Source organism: Coenobita brevimanus, chromosome 100 (genome assembly GCF_032717465.1).
Source record: "Coenobita brevimanus isolate Jiangsu-jjx chromosome 100, ASM3271746v2, whole genome shotgun sequence".
NCBI lineage: Eukaryota > Metazoa > Arthropoda > Malacostraca > Decapoda > Coenobitidae > Coenobita > Coenobita brevimanus.
This window is the reverse complement of record NC_137053.1, coordinates 61,193,555-61,213,626: the sequence shown is the minus strand read 5'-3', so window position 1 is coordinate 61,213,626 and position 20,072 is coordinate 61,193,555. Positions and strand designations below refer to the sequence as shown.

Sequence of the window (20,072 nt, the reverse complement as noted above, 5' to 3'; positions counted from 1 at the left end):
TGTGTGTGTGTATGTGTGGTAGGGGATTGTTGTATATGGTGAGGTGTGGAATGTGGCTATGTTCTGCTGTCCAGTTTGTGAGAAGGGACACTGTAGATTTGGCTGAGGCTATTTTGAGCCTGTCTGTGGTGAACCACTCGTGTAGTGTGTTGAGGTAAGGTTGGAGGATGTGTGCAGTTGTGTTTGCATTTTGGTGTGTGCATGTAAGCACTATATCATCTGCATAGGAAGCTATGTGTATCTGTGGTGTGTGGGGTGTGGGTATGTTGTGCATGTATAGGTTAAAGAATGTAGGGGACAAAACAGATCCTTGGGGGATGCCATTTGTGAAGTTTCTGACGTTCGAAGACTGACCGGCAAATGTTACACGTGCACATCTGCCTGCTAAGTAGTTTGCCAACCATCTCTTCGTGTTATTGTGCATGTTTGTAAATTGTGGCGGGGGATGGCATCAAAAGCTTTGCTGATGTCTAGTGTGACTAGGAGTGTTGTGTGTGGACTGATGGCCTAGCTGAATTCATACCATCAAAAACTCTCTGTGTGAGGTCTGTAAGAAGAGTGGTTGTGGAGTGTGGTGGCCTAAGGCCATGTTGTGATGGGGCTAGAGGGGTGTGAGGTGTAACTAGTTGTAGTATAAATAATAAATCAGAGAGAAAAAATAATGACATTCTGATGATTACGAGTGACCATTTTATTACTTTGTGTAACTTGTATATGACCGTCAACCAGTCCACTGTGTGGCTGAGGATACAAGTGGTATTATATATACCGCAATGATATAGCCTATGCATCAGAGTATACACCAAGCCCTTGTCTTTCAACCGATCATTATTCAGCAATTCGTTATTTCAACATTTATAAACCTATACCCTTTTTCGTCATTCAACACGGTTATCCCTGCCATTTCAACAATTCAAACCGCGTGCAACCAGACAGACCAGCTGAGCTGCCTGTCTACTGCACTCTGTCCTGCTGATCGGTTGTCTCTTCATCCGTTTGAATTTCTTTTTGGCCTTGTGGAATACTACAGCAACACCATAGCTCCACCCAAGACCCCTACTATTACCCCTGTCAAGCACAGTCATGTGTTCATCGACCTGAGTGAGTGTTCCATCATCGTATGGTCGGGTGATGATCAGGGTTGCCAGCTCTGAACTCAGCCACATTACCAAATTCCTCAATTTTCTTTACCAAATTTAACTTTTCATTACCAAATTCTTAAAGCAAGCATTTATTCTTCACTAATTATAAATACAAATGGAAATAATCATGCTCCTTTTAATTTGCAGCATGCTGATTATTTTCACGCTATGTAGGCTAGCAGATTAATTAAAGACAGCAGACAATCCACCATCTCCCTCCTCTGTAACTTCATACAGTACACATGAAAAATCCGTTTGGTAATGAATCATGCTGATTCATTACCAACTGAATTCTTCATTACCAAACTGGCCCACATATGGTAATGAAAAATACCAAATGGCAACCCTGGTGACGAATGCGCCAATGATTAATGAACGCTCTTAACACACGATATTGTTTTGGCGCCAGTTTTATGGAATGCAAATCTTAGTTTGCACTGTACGTTATATTCATTGAGGGGTCCTGGGGGTGAAGCCCCCCCGTTAGGTTTCAGTGTATCCAGTTAGGCTTCCGCTTCTATTTGTGGTTTTAACTTGTACAGTATACATTTGGGTTTGTTTGGTGTAGTGTCGTCATGTCCAGTCACCAACATCAGAAGTAAACAAGCTATCCAAGACATTCAAGCGGCTTCCCTCATATTGCATATTTTGTTTGTTCTCCAATGTATTTCTGATTGAAAATCAAATGTCAATCATCTGAGATGTATGTAGTACTATAATAATTTTCCTTGAAAATGTAGGTTTATAAGAAAACAGCTCAAATTCCTGTGTTACTTTTGTTCATACTTTATTTACTGGTATTTTTTCCATCTTTATTGAATATTTTTTAAATGACAAAGCTGTTCAAGAACCTAATCCCCCTATTTCTTAACAATCTTATGGGAAAAATCGGTTCATAATTCGACCAAATCATTATTCAACCACTTATTATGGAACGCATCCCTGTCGAATAGTAGGGAAGAGGTGTATATCAGATGTCTGGGAAAAATGAGTAATTGGACGGGTAAATTCCCCAAGCTTCCCGCTTCACTGGGATTGTACAGTACAGTACAGTACAACTGTACTACATCAATACAATCACTATTCATTATACGCTGATCCGGTATACAATAATTCACTACAACGATAACAGAAAAGTTCCACCCCCAAATCCGATTTCCGATGAATTTCTCGCTATGACGATATTTTCATTCATTCATTCATTGCCAGACGCCAAGTATCCCAAACGGGGTGGCCAACGGCTTAGAGTTAATTGTTTTACAGGGAGGGGCACTAATCCTCCACCAACCCCACTTGACACGTAGGGATGCCAACAGCATCTGGTGTTCCCAGGCGGTCACCCATCCAAGTACTAACCAGACCCAACGTTGCTTAACTTCGCTGATCGGACGGGAAGCGGTGTACTCAACGTGGTATGCCCGATATTGCCCTAAGAAAATATAATACGAAGTGCCACGCACACGCAAGGCATCTGTCGCATGTCTCAAGCAAGATGGTGGCCCCAGCGTGCACAGCATTGTTTTGGTTCAGTTGCAGTCCCGCCACCCCTTAAAAGCCCTGTCTTTTCCACTTGTTCACTTGTGTCCCCCTGCTATTGTCATCTCTCAGCCAAGCATCGTGCGTGTGATAGTACAGTATTTGTTTTGGTCTTGGAGACGACTTGGACCAACACAGGAAGTGATTAAGGTGGGTTGTCATTTTTGTTTCAGTCTCAGGTAGGTGACTTTGGGAAGTTGAGTTGATGTAACCCCCTTTTATAATGTATTTTTATCTCCCGATTAACAATAAACTCGTTATACATTAAGGTATGACCTGACGTAACCCCATCGTATAACAAGTAGTGACAGTACTGTATTGTATTTTATTCTTTGCTTTCACCTTTTACTCATGGGAATGATTTCAGGATTGAGGGTTGAGACAGATAGTAACACCACATCCCACTTGACGCAGAATGAGGAGACAATGGGGGGGGGGTTACTATGCAATATCCAGTGTTTTGCTTTAACTGGTGTAGGGCTTGGCTGAATTAAAACGGATAATTGTCTTGGCCACAGACTTCCAAGTTGCCAATCCTCATTTGATAACTTAATTGAATACAGTACATTAAAAGTTGGTCACCAACTACAGTATTTTCTTTAATGTGCTCCAAGTATCAGTGAGGTCACAAGCAAAGTATTATTAACATATTGACTCACAACACTGAGGATAAGATGCTCCATTATGATAAGTAAAAGGAAATCACCAAAGTATGTTAGCATACTGTCTCATTTCTGGAACCAACATTGTTGTTAGCTCAGTCCAACAATATTCATGCTCTCATTATTCGAATGAAATGAAAAATTTCATATCCATATACAGTATCTACAGTATATACGGTGGTAATATAGAGTAATTTGAATGAAAGACGTTCCGGACCTCAGGTGAGGACTGTATGCAATGACTGCTTGTCCCACAAAAGGTACAGTTGGTATGGAAATACAGTATTAGCATACCATCTCATTTTTAGGATGAAAATTTTTCTTAGCTCATGCACCCATTAATCACTTTGACTCATACTTTTTCCTCACTAATTAATCACTTTGACTCATACTTTTTCCTCACTATGTGAAAAATTTACATTCATATATCTACTGTATATACAATCCATCTATTGGCTATTCAAATACAGTATGCACTCAAACCCTGGCATTAATTTACTATATGTGCTGTGTACTCAAACATTCAGGCTTGTTGCAGGTATGGACGAGCGATATCATTGTAATTGTCTTTACCTAATCCTGTGTTACCCCATGAGGAGCAAAGGAGCCTGGGGCTAGGCAAGTTGGTCCTGATATTTAAGATGAGTGACCAGCCTCACTCATCCCTGAGTGACATTATGTAGGCAATAAACCCCAACCACCCCTTGGATAAAAACCTACACAGGCTCAATCCGATTGGAGCGCCTCAAGTACCCACTAAACCACCAGGCGCCATAGTTTGGTTATATGGTTACCACCCAGCATAGTAAATGGTTTGCTGGTGTACAGGAAACCATTTGGCTTGTCACTCAGTGAAGAGTCACCCATAGGCAGATGGAAGAGGAAAGAATGAAGGAAAGAAAGACAGAAGAGGAAGGAAGAGAGGAAAGGGCAGATACCCAAAGCAGCACTACACTGAGTGAGTGGATGGTGAGCACCCCCACCTACCACTCCATATATACAAAAATAATATAAAGCCATTTGAATGCAAAATATTAATACAGTACAGATCAATTTAAGATCGTCTTAACCCACATCACGCACCAGGTGTTACGATTATTTGGCGTCCACAATTTTGGCCGGAGGTTTTGTCTTCCCATTTTTTCAGTTTGGAAAATTATACTTTTTTCATAAGTAACATTCAGTACATTCACTTCAGCATTTGCCAGATGAAGCATTAATCTGTTTGAAAACTACGTGACAGGTGTTTCACAGTAAACATGCAGCATGACTTATAATATTATGTGATGAATGTTATTACACCACTTGTCATTTTATATATTTTAGTAACTGTTCTACAATGTTTTTCTTAGTAAATCATGTCTAGAAAACTGGTATAATCACTAATGAATACACTACACGCAATCCTCGTAAACTGCATGTTTATAAATCACGGATTTGTAAATCACGGCTAAGTGGCTGTCAGACTGCCAGAACCCTTAAATCGCTGTTAAGTCACGAAAATCGCGGACCTAGGCACCGAAGTGGGCCTTTTCCGAGGAGAATCGTAAACCGCGGCATTCAATTTGAAAATCGCGACCCAACAACCAATCACCACCCGTCCCTGGTGGCAAGTGTGCATAGTAATGCCGCCACATTGTTGTTGTTCTTCCCGCCAGTCCGCACACTACAGACCATCACCATGGAGTACGAGAGCTACCTGCCTTTTTTTGTGCACCTTCCCCCCCGCCTCCTACCTTCCATGGCCCCTCCCGAACCCCTGATGAAGCACTCTAAGCAGTATGGCAACAAGAAGCAGCCGCCGTTGTTGTACAGTTAATGTTTGGAGCTCATTTGTTGAATTTGAGAAGGGAGAGAAGTGTTCAAAGCTGCCGAAAGAGTTTGGGAAGAACAAGTGCTTAGAGGTTCTAAGTTCTCAACACCACCCCACTCCATTCACTTAAGCAATATCATCATAGGATTAAGGTGAGATTCCTTAACACTGCTTATTTATATTAAATACATGCACTGAATATTCCTAAATTTGTATGTTTGTGTTTGATGGTGTCTAGATAGGTGTAGGTAGGGTACTGTGGAGGGTGGTTGGCCAAAGTCCAGACCCAAATTCATTTTTCACATGAGTTATTATTTATAAACCACGGAATTTGTAAATCGCGGCAGTGGTCAAGACGCAAATTGCCATGATTTATGGGGATTGAGTGAACTGCAGAATTTACGTACTGTTCACTAATATTTATCAAGGAAGGGATTTTAGAAGGTGTGTGACTGAGAGAGCCAGGAAAAGGTGACCAACCTCAACTGAGTTATCTGGTGACCCCTGGCAACTCCTGGAAGTTTGTGGCCAAGGGAATTGAGATTTTACTGTACCAGCAAATTCCACAATAGTTAACCTGTTAGTGGGAATTTCTTTTACTATGTCATTCTATTGATTAATCGCATACCAAACTGTTATATATCAAGCCACGACCGTCAAGTGTTTTATAACGCTTTTGATAAATCAAAGACGTGTGCAGGATATTCACAGATGAAATATGTGCAGCATGTGATGTGGTGTGTGCGGTGAAGAGAAGACGGAGGAGGGTGCAAGGAACAGCGTGGTGGAATGAAGAGGTGAGACAGGCTGTGGCACAAAAGAAGAATGCATACAATGAATGGATGAGAAATAGGGGCATGGAAGATGTTGAGAGGCGGAAGAGAGAATTATATGTAGAAAGGAAAAGAGAGGTGAAAAGATTAGTAAGAGAGAGTAAGAAGAGAGTGGATGTGGAATTTGGAAGAGTGTAAGTGGAGAGACTGTAAGAAAATGTTCTGGAAAGAGGTGAAGAGAGTAAGACAGGGTGGCAGTGAAGTCAGCAAGGGAGTGAAAGATAAAAAAGGTATTTTACTAGTGGAGAAGGGATAAAAAGTGAGCAGATGGAGAGAACACTTTAAGGAATTGTTGAATATAGAGGATGGAAGTAATGCGAGTATAAGTGGTTGGGGAATGGCTGGGACAAGGAGGGAGGTGAGAAGACAGGAAATCAGTAGGATAGTTGTGGAAGCAATGAAGAAAGTCAAATTGGGGAAAGCCCCAGGAATTGATGGAGTGTGTGGTGAAATGCTGAAGCATGGGGGAGAGACAGTAGTAGAATGGATGTGGAAGATGTGCAGATTGGCCTGGGAGGAAGGTAGAGTCCCGGAGGATTGGAAGTCAGGTATAATTATTCCCTTGTACAAAGGAAAAGGGGAAAAAGAAGTGTGTGGTAATCATAGGGGGTTTTGTCTTCTTAGTGTAAAAGAAAAAGTGTATGGTAGGATACATACTGACAGAATTAGGGAAATAACAGAGGAATTAGTTGGAGAAGAACAGAGAGGCTTTAGGAAGGGAAGAGGTTGTGTAGATCAGATATTCATTCTTAGATCTTTAGTGGAAAAGTTTCTAGAGAAAGAAGTTGTATGCAGTCTTCATGGATTTGGAGAAAGCATATGACAGGGTGCATAGACAAGGACTGTGGAAAGTATTAAGAATATATGGAGTAGATGGGAAGTTGTTGAATGCTGTGAAGAGTATGTATGATGGTGCTAAGGCTGCAGTGCGTGTGGATGGTGAACTGAGTGAATTTTTCTCTTTGAAGGTTGGGTTGAAACAGGGATGTGTCATGTCTCCATGGTTGTTCAATCTGTACATGGATAGGGTAATAAAAGAGGTACAAGGTAGGGTAGTGGATGTTGGGAGTGGCCCTGGTGAGAGAGGGTAGTGTTTGGAAACTCCCTGTACTGTTGTTTGCAGATGATACTGTGTTGTTGAATGAAGATGAAGGGGAGCTGCAAGGCTTGGTGGATGAGTTTGGGAGAGTGTGTAAGAAACGAAATCTAAAGGTGAATGTAGCGAAGAGTAAAGTTATGGTCCTCGAGAGAGGTGGTCAGTGAATGTACAGTGAGGAATTGGAAAATGTGAGCGCATTTAAGTACTTGGGTAGTGTGATGAATATGGATGGAAGTTTGGAGGATGAAGTGCTTGAAAGGGTACAACAAGGAAGAAAGGTTGCTGGTTCCTTGAAAGTAGTGATAAGAAACAGGGAAGTGAGCATGGAAGTGAAAAAGTTACTACATGACAGTATTGTGATACCAGCTCTAACATATGGAAGTGAAGCTTGGACATTGTTGGAAGGACACAAGTCAAGAGTGAGAGCAGTGGAAATGAGTTATTTAAGAGGAGCCTGTGGAGTCGCATGGAGAGACAGGCTGATGAATGAGGATATAAAGAAGCGTTGTGGTGTGGACGTGGATGTGATAGGAAGTGTTATGAGGAACACACTGAGGTGGTTTGGCCATGTGGAGAGGATGGAGGGTGAAAGACTGACGAAGAAAGTGTACCGTAAAACACCCTAGCTTCGGACATTATTTATGTGTTTTAATGAATAACTCTGTGTAAAATGGCGCAATTTTATCCCTGTTGGTGTCATGTGGTGGCCAGAGACAGCACCAACTGAATCTATATAATAAAAAAAATTAACCACGCTAAACTCGTGTTCCCCCCCCCCCCAAGTGTCAGAAGTTAGGAACAAATTTCCTTACTTCGGACATCCAAGTATTTGTCCTTTAAACATGAGAATGGTTAATAGCACCTGTCTCTGGACACACTGGCCAAACTTTGGACACTTTAAATTTTTTTTTTAAATGTCAAAAAAAATACTGGGCACTCGTGGCCCAAGTTATACATATATAAAGAGAAATATCCAAATATATCTTCTTTTTTGAGCTCATAATTTGAAATCACATTAAGATGCATCATATCACATTGTAGTGAGGTAATCTGGCCATAAATATAACTAAGAATTCTTCAGAAACTTTTTCAGACGAAAAAATTATATAAAAATGCATTGCATATTTTCCAAACTGAAAGGGGAACTGATCTCTTTTTCCTAAACAAAACTTCACTTAATTATCAAATAGCTACCTCACTGACTCAACAAATGCATACTGAAATAATATAATATAATGTTAAACACTTCTTACTGGTTCCAATGACACCCACACACCCACTAACACGCACACAAATCAATAGACACACGCACACACAGGCACATGTTATGAAGGCACCATGGAATGTATTAACGAGCTACACACTTTAGTCTTACACACACACACACACACACACACACACACACACACACACATACACACAGAAACAAACATCCCAAATAGGCCTGTGGTTGTAAACACACACACACACACTTCCCTAAGAGGCCTGTGCTTGTAAAACACACACACACACACACACTTTCCTATGAGGCCTGTGCTTGTAAAACACACACATACACACACACACAAACACACACACCTATTGTCTGTATTTTTCCAGTAATTTGTCTGTCCGAATTTAGGATTTTTTTTTTTGAAAAATACAGAGATATTCATTAAAAGTCATAGCAAGATGATGCATGTATATATTTTAAAATAGTTTACTGCCCAGTACTTACAACACTTTTCCACATATAATCGTACTAATTACGTTCTTACAATTGAAACTGTTTGTTCTGTGTGAATAAAGTTTTGCACGGTTAAAAAATGTCGATTTTTTTACCATTTGATTCATAAATTTTTTTCACCCACACATATTCAAGCTAGTTTAATAGGACTTATACATATTAATCTTTAAAGATTACCCTACCTACCCATATCAATATTTTTTGCAAATATCGCTATCTCTTCCAATAAACTTCAATTACAGTACAATCCCAGGTATCCGGTATCCAGACAAACGGAATACTCAGAACAACGGGAAAATTCAAGGGCTGGTAAAAATGTCAGTAAGTTATAACTGTGTGCCAATTTGAATGGACCGCCAAACCGCCATCTGATCGTATCACGCGAGGCTGGGTGAAGTCAGACAAAGCAAGGTGAAGACATTTCCGGCTAATGTAAATCCCTAGCAAATCCTCTTAACCACCCCTCCTCTCCCCCTCTTTCCCCTACTTGAATTCAGTCATCCTCCACACCCTCCAAAAATCACCAGTCTGCGTTTTGCCACCAGACAGTAAACAAGCTCTCTTGCTATTGTGTTCCTCTGATAGACGGTAATTTGTACACTCCAAAATGCCTAAAGTGCAAACTAAACGTAAGCGTATCATGCTTACCTTGAAACAGAAGCTGGACATATGCAACAGACTTGAAAAAGGCGAACATTATAAAATACTAATGGCTGAATATAAATGTTAATAGGAATGAAAGTTTACTTTGTTGGAAGAAAAATAAATAAATAATATGCCTGCATTTCATACGTACATCATTTATTTTATTTTCTGCAAAACGGCTGAGTGGCGGGTGAGGGGTGGAGTGATGGAGGTCAGGTGGGGAAGAAGAAGAACAGTCGGAAACGTAAACAAACTCACGTGGGGGCACAGGTGTCGTGATAATTCTACAGTGCAGTCTTAACATCATCAGTTCACTAATAAATGTTCAAGCTTTTATTTCTTTATTTTATTTTTCATTTTTTATGAGTACAGTACATATAATGAATACAGTAATTCGGTAAACAATGGACTGGTGCAATCTGCAGTACTGCAAATTGCTACCGGTAGACAATTCACGCACATCTGTTATGATCATGGTGTGTGTTTACAAGGCAGTTTTTCAGGCGGAATCTCTTAGTGTAACCCCTAATGTGACTGGTGAGTACCTGAACTGTATTTACTGCTGTGATAGCCCTGTATAGATATGACTTGAAAATCAGAAATACGGGAAAAATCTGTAACCGGGAAGGTAAATTCCCCAAGCCACCCGGTTAACTGGGATTGTACTGTATTACATTTTTTCGCAAAATGTCCAAAGTTATGGTGTTTTACGGTATGTGAGTGAGGTGGAGGGGGGAAGAGGGAGGGGGAGGCCGAGGATGAGATGAAGGGATGAGGTGGAGCGGTATATGAGAGAGGGGGATGTGAGTTGGGAGCACGGCAGTGAAATGGCGGGGTACAGGATGACGTGGAGGTGATTTGTTTGTGGCCACCCCAAACGGGATTGAGGCGTCTGGCAATAGATAGATAGACAGACATTATATAGTTAGTGTAAACACTGAGAAACTTCAAAATTTACGACTGAAAAACTACCTGTTCACATCACCAACTCTGGCTTGCATATGAAAATTTCTCCTGTTTTTCTTTGACAAATATTAGGCCAAAATAGGAGCAATAAGTTCAAGTGAAATACACAGAAAAGATAAAAATGTTACAAGCTGAAATTTACCAAATGAAAAGGAAAGCTAAAATTTAACCAGAAAGTTCCTTTCATGATAATATACCGTAATAGTTTTTTCAATTGTGAAATATTCATGGTTGGTAGAATGGGAAAGGGGGAGGGGGGGGGATTAACTCAGGTATCAAGTAGGCCTATGCATCTTGCCTACACTAAAAGGAAAATTCCAAATGCCAACTGGATGTAGCCCTTATCAGTAACATCCGGTTAAGTACTGTACCTTCAAACGCCTTGACCACCAGGTGCCGATTTGTTTATGTGGTTACTAACCAACATAGTAAATAATCTGCCTGTGCAACAAGAAAGTCTTCTAGCTTGTCACTCATATAAAGTAACCTGAAGGTAGCACCACATAATTAGCAAACAATTGATCACTCTCACTTTGAACGTCTAGACTAAGTAGTCTTGCCATGAGACTTTATGTTCCTGATGCAGCAATAAAGGATAAACACAGACATGCAGTACTGTATAAGTTTCAGTAAAAGGGTGGAAGAAAGGAAAGTGCAAGAGATAATACAGGCAAATCAGAATGACTGAGCTGAGTTAATGCTGTTACAAAGGCAAGCCAAAGATAAAATTTTTAGCTAGCCAGTCAGGTTGGTTAATGGCATAACTACACCTCCAATAAATTTTCACTGGCCCACTACAAAAATCATTAACCTGCAAGCTGTGACGTACTTCATATGAGGTTGATCTAATGGGTTGCAACATACTGTACCTTACTATGAGCAAGATTTTCAGCTTCATACCACAAAGCTTCTGGAAGGGGCATCATCATGCAAATTTCAGGGTACATTAGGCTAACTGCCATCTCTCATCCCCAACCTCAAGCTTGAGCACAGAGGCAAAGGAGTGCAAGTTACCATGAGCAAAGTTCCATTCACTTTGTTACTCATATGCAGTGACATCAGTATCCAAGGAAAGAAACGCAAGGTCCCAACCTGCTGAGAAAAACCTGTTTTTGATGCTGAAATAAGAGACAAAAGTCAATATGGACTAAGAGGAAGGAAGGAGGGAAGAAAGTATCCAAAAGTGACACATCATGCACATTTTATGAAGCATGGTGTTAACTGCCAGGCCAGAACAAAGAAGTACGAAGTAACAGGTATGGGTACGAGCAAATCTGCGCTATCAGTTAGTTGGGGGAGGGGGGGGGGGGATCTCAATACATTCTTCACCTTTGCCTCAGTCAACCTCACATTAACCTGCTGTGCTTGGGGAAGCTGTCAATTTCCAGCGACCTGGAGAACTTCCGATCACAATCTACAATGAGCTGTGCAATATTTCTTTACTAGGCATGCAGTGGCATTTCCATGGCACTCATGTGTCTGAGGGCATTTTGAGAAGTAGTTGCTCTCCTATATTTACCTAAATGAGCTATGCAATAATATTTCATGACTAGGCATGCAGTGGCATTTCCATGGCACTCATGTGTCTGAAGGCATTTTGAGAGGGTAGTTGCTCTCCTATATTTACCTAGCAGTGTGAGTAGCAGGACAGATGTCTGACGCAGCCCAAGAATTAAGTGCTCTAAACGTAATGGATGCTATATAAAAAACTACACAATACTGCAAAGCTGCCGACTGATATTTGACCCATTAATTCTCCTACAGCAAGTTTTTTGAACAGAATAAAAACTTTGATGATCAGAATCTTTACAGTAGCTACATACACACTCAATCTCCGCCAACAGACCATAAACAAGCTCCTGTCTCCTGTGACTAATAAACTCCACTTTTTCATACTCTGACCAACAGAACAGGGCTTGTATTATATTTTTACCAGCATACCATCAAGGCCCACATTCTAGCTAAATTACAGGGCTCTTTTTCTTACTAGCTTATTCCTGTATGAGGTATACACTCAACCCTTCATTTCCTGCACCCCGAGTTCCTGGATTTTGGATTTCACAGACCGAGGCTGAGGCCAGACAATATTATCAAATGCCGGACAAATGCCCATACAAGTCCGGGATTCTCACAAAAGTCCGGTCACTATTCTTTCATATAAAACTATAAGCGGTCTGCTGCACAACACAGTATAATTCTACCGAGGTTTAGACTCGATAAAGGTCATTTGTAACATACACAATAAGATATTTTCATGCATGAAAATCATCATGGTCACCATCCTGCTTCACCCCACCAGTTCCTAACACATGGCAATATCAAATTTGCCTCTTACTTTTCTCAAATGCCACTGTAAATGATTTATTGCATAACACAGTAAAATTTAAGCAATGCTTGGACACAATAAAACTCACAAGTAATTTTTTAAAAATATACATTTTCTTACAGACAAAGTCAGTGGTATCCATTCTGACTCACTTAGCTCACCTGACTGTGCGACTAAATACCAAATCGGCACTTTTCATTGGAAAATATATATGTATTTTTTTGCCACAGAGGCTCATACACACCTAATTATCTGAAATCCACTAATAAAACTGTATTTAATATAACTTAATAAAAAAATTAGGTTTCAGAGCTAAAATGTGCCAATGTTAGCAGATATTTCCCCTTCAGATCGTCAGCACACCTTGACAGACTTCTACTTTGCGTAAATATTTATTCTGAGTACAAAAAAATATATAACTGCACTGTAAATCGATATATCAGTAATCACTCCAATATCTGACGTAATAGAGCCATAGGTAGGTCCGGATAGTGGTCCTGTCCGGATATTGGGCCCCAGCTTATGGACTTGTACTTATGGACCCTAACTCGGAGAAACACCGATACAACTCCCTCAGGACATGCATAGCACCTATTTAAGACCCAAATCACACCAATAAGGCACATAAATGACTGAAATAAATGCAAAAGAAACATAAAATGAGGGTTTAGAAGCAGGTTCATACAATAATAAACATTCTGGTGACTGGCTCCTGGACTGGTACTTATGGACCCTAACCTAGCCTAACTCAGAAAAACACCTTCCTACTGCACATGCATAGCTCCTAACACCCTATTCACACCAATAAAGGACATTAAAGAGTGAAATGAGGTAAGTATAGTATGGAAAAAAGTACAGTATGAAACATTCTGCCTCCTTACAGCAAGTCCATGGCCACCTCGATGAATAACCGCCTCCTCTCGGACTCTGACAGTAAGAAGGACTTCCTGAAGCACTTGCAGTACACTGTTCCTGAAGTCTTGCACTGAACTTAGTCAATCGCACACAGAAGTCCGTTCTCTTCACAGTGTGCACTCTTGTCTAACTAATGCTCCATTGTAACTTACTAAGTGTTGCATTTTAACTTTTCCCATTCTTCTAATAATTTTCCAAAGCCAAAACAAACAAGTCTATTTACATTTCATTTTGTTTCAACTGAGTCTTCTCTCTCACAACTGTAAATCCTTAACACAACACACTGTTTTTTTCACTGCACAACACTCAAAATTCCTGTGTGGTCTAGTGGAGAAGTTCTTGCTGTTTATTCACCGTCAAAGTCCGAAAGTATCACTGGCAGGTGACCTAGGGGTGCATCGGTGGGTCATGGTGATGGTGTACCCACTGCAGACGACTCTGAAGACAGACGCAAACTCATGTCGAGCGCTGACTCCACCGTGGCTGATGTGCTGGGCTGTGGCTCGGAGCACGAGGGCCTGTCTTGGGGAGGAAACGGAGTGGAGCCAGGGCTGGGCACAGTGGGGGTCACGGGCCTGAAAAAACTGTCAATGGTTGATTGACGCAATGACCAACGATTCTGACGATTAATGATGCGCTGCCTGAAAGCACGCACTTCCTCCATGAGTCCCAAGGGCCCCATCTCCCTGTCGCAGTCCAGGTGTTCCAGGTAGTCTAGGACGAACTCTAGATGTTCCCGGAGTGCGCTCAGCTTGGGGATGGCTGGAGAAATGTCCTGCTGAGAGGAGCCAGCATCATCGTCGCCTTCCTCGTTGGAATCTTCAAGTTCGGTACTGACACCTGCAACTGAAGACGCGATCTCGATATCAGACAACATCTGTTACCCAGGATCGCCCTCATCGTCATCCAACCACTCACGAACAACATCCACATCAACATCGTCGCCGTGCGTACGTAGCCGTGCATGGAAGTCATCCACGTCAAACCCTAGAAAATCGTACTCCACATCCGTTCCGAGAAGCAGACGAGACCAACCATTTTCCAGTCTTCACAGGGACTTCCTTCTATGCACTAGCCCAGTTGTACAGCGCAGACTTGATGTTGTAGCGGCGAAGGTTTTCCAAAGTCCGCTTGCCTCGTGTGTCCCGTCCCTCCCTGCGCTCGTCCTCGTCCTCGAGAACACCCATCACCTCATCCAGGAACTTCCGACGGTATAGGCACTTTGTTGCCACGATCACTCCTTGGTCCATTGGTTGGATGAGAGCAGTCGTATTAGGTGGCAGAAACATGCACCTAATCCGGCCATTTTCAGCAATCAAGTCCTTGTCGCACGGGTGGGCAGGTGCATTGTCGAGGAGAAGGAAGGCCTTTACCTGGTCGCGCGGGATTCCCAGTGTCTTCGTCTGGTAATGGATGACCTCCTTGACGAAGTGGCGGTGGAACCAGTCTTTGAAGATCACAGCTGTAAACCATGCCTTCAAAGAATGGTATCAGACGACAGGAAGGACATCCATCACCCCACGAAGGCACCGAGGCTGCTTTGAGCGGCCAAAAACAATGGGCTTAAGCCGGTGCAAGCCATTAGCACTGGCACAACACAAAGCAGATATCCGCTCCTTGGAGAGCTTGTGGCCAGGTACACGCTTCTCCGTCTCCTCGGCTAGAGTGTTCGTTGGCAGCGAGCGATAGAATAGGCCAGTTTCGTCTGCGTTGTAGACTTGACCAAGAATGAGGGCCTCCCTGTCGATCAAGCCCTTCACCTTGTGCTGAAACTCGTCAACTCCATCCTTGTTAGCGTCCAATGCTTCGCCATGAGCTTTACGGTTGGTAAGGCCATGCCGTAACTTGAACGCAATGAGCCAACCCTCGGATGCCTTGAAGTCTAGGGCGTCGTGAAGCCTGGCAAACTTCTCAGCAGCAGCCTTCAGCTCCGTTCCACGTACAATCACACCAGCAGCACGTTGTTGTCGATACCAAATCAACGTGGATCGGTCGATTTCTGCAAACTTGGGGGTAAACATAACCTTCCTCTCCACGTTGCGTTTGCTTCTCGACGAGAAGTCAGCCATATACTGCATGAGTTTGTCTCGGGATCTCTTAATATCGAACAAAGTAGACCGGGCCAGGTTAAACTCGCGGAGAATGCGGGAAGAAGACCACCCCGCATCTACTTTCTCCAATATCTCCCGTTTCTTCTCCAGAGTCAACACCACTCTCTTCCTTTTCTCAGGTGGCGGGGCCATCATCACACACACTAAGAGGAGGCCCGAGAGCAGCAGGAGTGCCCGCAGCAGGTAAGGCACCACCACAAAAGCGATCACGTGGGCAGCCATAACGACGAGCGTGCACTCGCGGCAAGAGACAGGCGGAAAGTGGGAAGGATGCAGCGGCGCTCTATCGGACGTCGGAGGAATGACGCGCCACAACAATGCTCTCCCGCAAAGTTCAAATTACGGGCGGGGAATTTGTGTGTGTGTGTGTGTGTGTGTGGGGGGGGGTCGGAACATTTTGGGAATATTGGATCCCGGGACGATTATGTCCGGGTAGTGGGGATGTTCAGATATTGGGCGTCCGGATATTAGAGTGATTACTGTACAAAACAATAGTCCGTCAAGGCGAGTTGTTAGGCTAGGGGCAAAACACTTCTGCTAACTTTAAGAAAGTTTTGCTCTGAATCCTAATTTTCTATTAATAATTAAACTAAGCACAAGTTTTTGACTGGATTTCAGATAACTGGGTGTGCAAACCTATATGGTGATATAGATTAAAATATTTTCCAATTAAAACTGCCAATGTGGTCCAAGATCGAGATCACATTCGGTGATTGCGTGTTTGTATCTCGGTCAGCTGATGAGTGGTTGGCTCACCTTGTGGTATTCCACTCCTTGTTCATTTTCCTCTTTTTCCTCAGCTTTCTGATCTTCTTCTGTCATATCCTCCACATCCTCATCAACAACTGTCTAACCAATCATTCTTAGGGTTGTAGCTAGCAAAATATCGCTATTGTGTCAATGTTATTATTATTATTATTATTATTTATTTTTTTTTATGTGGAGAAGAAGGAACCAAAGGCAATGAGCCTGTAAAACTGTTCCTTCCAAGAGAAAAACAAAATACAAGAGAGAGCCAAATTCAAGATCCATTCATTTTGAGATGCCTTGACACACTGCATTTGAAAGACTGGAGATCATAGGAAGTAGGAAATACAGACAGAGGGAGACAGTTCCAGAGTTGACCTGTTGCATAAATGAAGGACTGGGAGTAATGGTTAACTCTTGCATTAGAGAGTTGGACAGAAAAGGGATGAGAGTTTGCTGCTAGAAGGGTCCTACTCGCCCGTCGTAGAAGTGGAGGAATGCATGCAGACAGTTCAGAGGAACAGTGACCATTGAAGTAGCAACAGAAAAGAGATAAAGATGCAACACTGCGGTGAAGAGACAGAGGTTGAAGGGAGTCAGTAAGAGGAAGAGAGTTAATGAGACGAAAAGCCTTTGACTCTACCCTATTGAGAAGAGCTGTATGTGGGGAGCCTCCCCACACATGAGAATTGTACTCCACGCAGGGGCGGATAAAACCCCTGTATAGAGTCAGCAATTGTGCAGGGGCAAAGAAGGAACGGAGTCGGCTTAGCACAACCAATGGCTTGGAAGCAGATTGTACAAGAGATGTAATATGATCTTTCCAAGACAAGTCCCGAGCAAATGAAACCCCAAGCATGTTCAACGATGATGCAGGATTAAGTTGAGTATTATTAAACATAAGTGGGTATACCTGTGGAAGATTTTGTCGGGTTGATAGGTGCAAAAACTGAGTCTTTGATGCATTAAAAACAACCAGATTATTTTTACCCCAGTCAGAGATACGAGCCAAGTCAGACATTAGGTGTGCCATAGCCTCATCCCCTGCCTGTTGAAGTAACTGCTGAGATGGACGTTGTGGGAATCGAATGGAAAGGTGAAGGGTGAAGTCATCAGCGTATGAGTGGATAGGGTTAGATGTACAGCTTAGAAGGTCATTGATAAATAAAAGGAAGAGAGTTGGTGATAGGACAGAGCCCTGAGGAACACCACTGTTAATAGATCTAGGAGAAGAACGATAGCCATTTACAACAGCTGCTACAGAATGACCAGAAAGGAAGCTAGAGATGAAGGCACAGATAGAAGGATAGAAACCGTAAGAGGGCATTTTGGAAATTAAAGATTTATGCCAGACTCGATTGAAAGCCTTTGAGATGTCAAGTGCAATGGCAAAGCTTTCGCCAAAGTCCCAAAAGGAGGATGACCAGGGGTCTGAAAGGTAGGTGAGAAGATCGCCTGTGGAGCGTCCCTGACGCAACCCATATTGACGATCAGAAAGAAGGTTGTGATAGGAAAGATGCTTTAAAATTTTCCTATTAAGAATAGACTCAAAAACTTTTGAGATACAGGATGTTAAAGCAATTGGAAGATAGAGGGTTGGGAATGGTCACCCTTCTTTGGGACCGGCTGAATGAGAGCAAACTTCCAGCAAGAAGGAAAGGTACCAGTTGACAGACAAAGGCGAAAGAGTTTGCCTAGGCAGGGTGTAAGCACAGAAGCACAGTTCTTGAGAACAACAGGAGGGACTCCATCAGGCCCATATGCCTTATTAGTACTGAGGCCAGCAATGGCAGAAAATATATCAGCTGAAGAAATTTTAATGTTAGCCATGAGGAAGTCAGAGGGGGGAAGTGATGGAGGAACAGCACCGGAATCGTCTAAGGTGGAATTGGAGGAGAAAGTCTGAGCGAAGAGATCTGCTTTATCAGAAGAAGAAATAGCTACAGAAAAGAGAAGGAAAGGATGATAAGGTAAAGTTGTTAGAAAGGTTTTTGGCAAGGTGCCAGAAGGAGCGGGAAGAGTTCGAGTTCGAGAGTTGAGAGCATTTTGTACGGATGAAATTATTTTCAGCAGAGTGAAGAACATACTTAGCACGATTCCGGGCAGAAATGTATAAAAGATGAGATTCAGGGGTGGGTTGGCTCCGGTACCTTTTATAGGCCCTCTCCTTGTTGCGGACAGCATTAGAACAAGCGTGATTAAACCAAGGTTTTTGTGCATTAGTCAAAGGATATGAGAAAGGAATGTATGCTTCCATGCCCGAGAGAATAACCTCCATAATGCGCAAGGCACACCCAGATGGCTCCCAGCCATGGAAGCAATAATCATTCCAGGGAAAATCAAAGAAGTACTGCCTGAGGGCCTCCCAATCCGCAGCTCCAAAGTGCCAGAGATTTTTGGAGGGTCTGCAGGCCGTACCAGAGCGATAGGACAGGTTAAGGTGATGAGGCTGTGATCGGAGGAGCCCAACGGAGAGAAAAGATTAACAGTGTAAGCAGAAGGATTAGTTGTAAGGAAGAGATCAAGTATGTTGGAGCTCTCTCCAAGGCGGTCAGGGATACGGGTAGGGTGCTGTACAAGCTGCTCTAGGTCATTAAGGATAGAAAAGGTGTAGGCTTGTTCACCAGGTGGATCAGTGAAAGGAGAGGAGAGCCAAAGGTGGTGGTGAACATTGAAATCTCCAAGAATGGAGATTTCAGAGAAAGGAGAAATGGATAGAATGTGTTCCATCGTAGAAGTAAGATACTCAAAGAATTTTTGATAGTCAGTAGAATTAGGAGATAGTAAACAGCACAGATATATTTAGCCAGAGAATGACACGAAAGTCGAAGCCAGAGTGTAGAGAATTCAGAAGAATCGAGTTCAGGAACACGAAAGCAAGATAAGTTGTTGCGTACATATACACAACAGCCACCTTTGGCTTTGAAATGAGTATAGAGAAAGTAGGAAGATACAGAAAAGGGTTTGCTGTCAGTTGCCTCAGACAGATAAGTCTCAGTTACGAAAAGAAGGTGAGGTTTAGAGAAAGAGAGGAGGTGCTCAACAGAGAGAAAGTTAGAGGAAAGGCCACGAATGTTGCAGAAATGAAGAAGAAGAGAGTCAGACAGTGGTTCCAAGCACCTTGAGTCGTCCCCGGGAGAGGGGCTGAAGGTGGGGGCATTTATGGTCCCCCCCCCCCTCCCCTGGGAACTCCGAGGCTATGTTATATGATGCCATTTTTTTGAAAATTTTGAAAAGAAAGTGTGGTGTGTACTGTGCATGTAGTTTGGTGTTGATAGTTGGAGAAACTTGTATTGGAGAGCATGCTGGTCTACTCTCTGTGTTACTGAGACACTGAAAAAGTTCAGCAAAGGGGGATGGTCGGGACCTAGTCCCGAGGGCTGATGAAATGGGAGCTCCAGCTCTCCCTGTCATCAGCTTTCCATCCACCTTGGGAGTACTGCCCTGCTCGACTGGTGCTACAGTCTACTCCTCCTTGCTACAGTCAGTGTTATTATTTTATCTACCGTGTATGTTAGTTATGTTGGAATAGGCAGCCTACATTCCAGAAT

At 42.6% G+C, this 20,072-nt stretch overlaps 1 protein-coding gene and 1 non-coding gene across 2 annotated transcripts in view; both read right to left on the bottom strand.

Moving 5' to 3' along the window:
• The window catches only part of LOC145414675 (uncharacterized), a 75,620-nt gene that overhangs the window by 34,755 nt on the left and 20,793 nt on the right, over nucleotides 1-20,072 (bottom strand). The window lies entirely within an intron of this gene.
• LOC145414715 (5S ribosomal RNA) lies at nucleotides 2,450-2,568 on the bottom strand. Its single transcript, XR_013899915.1, has one exon. It is a non-coding gene; the product is annotated as a 5S ribosomal RNA (ribosomal RNA).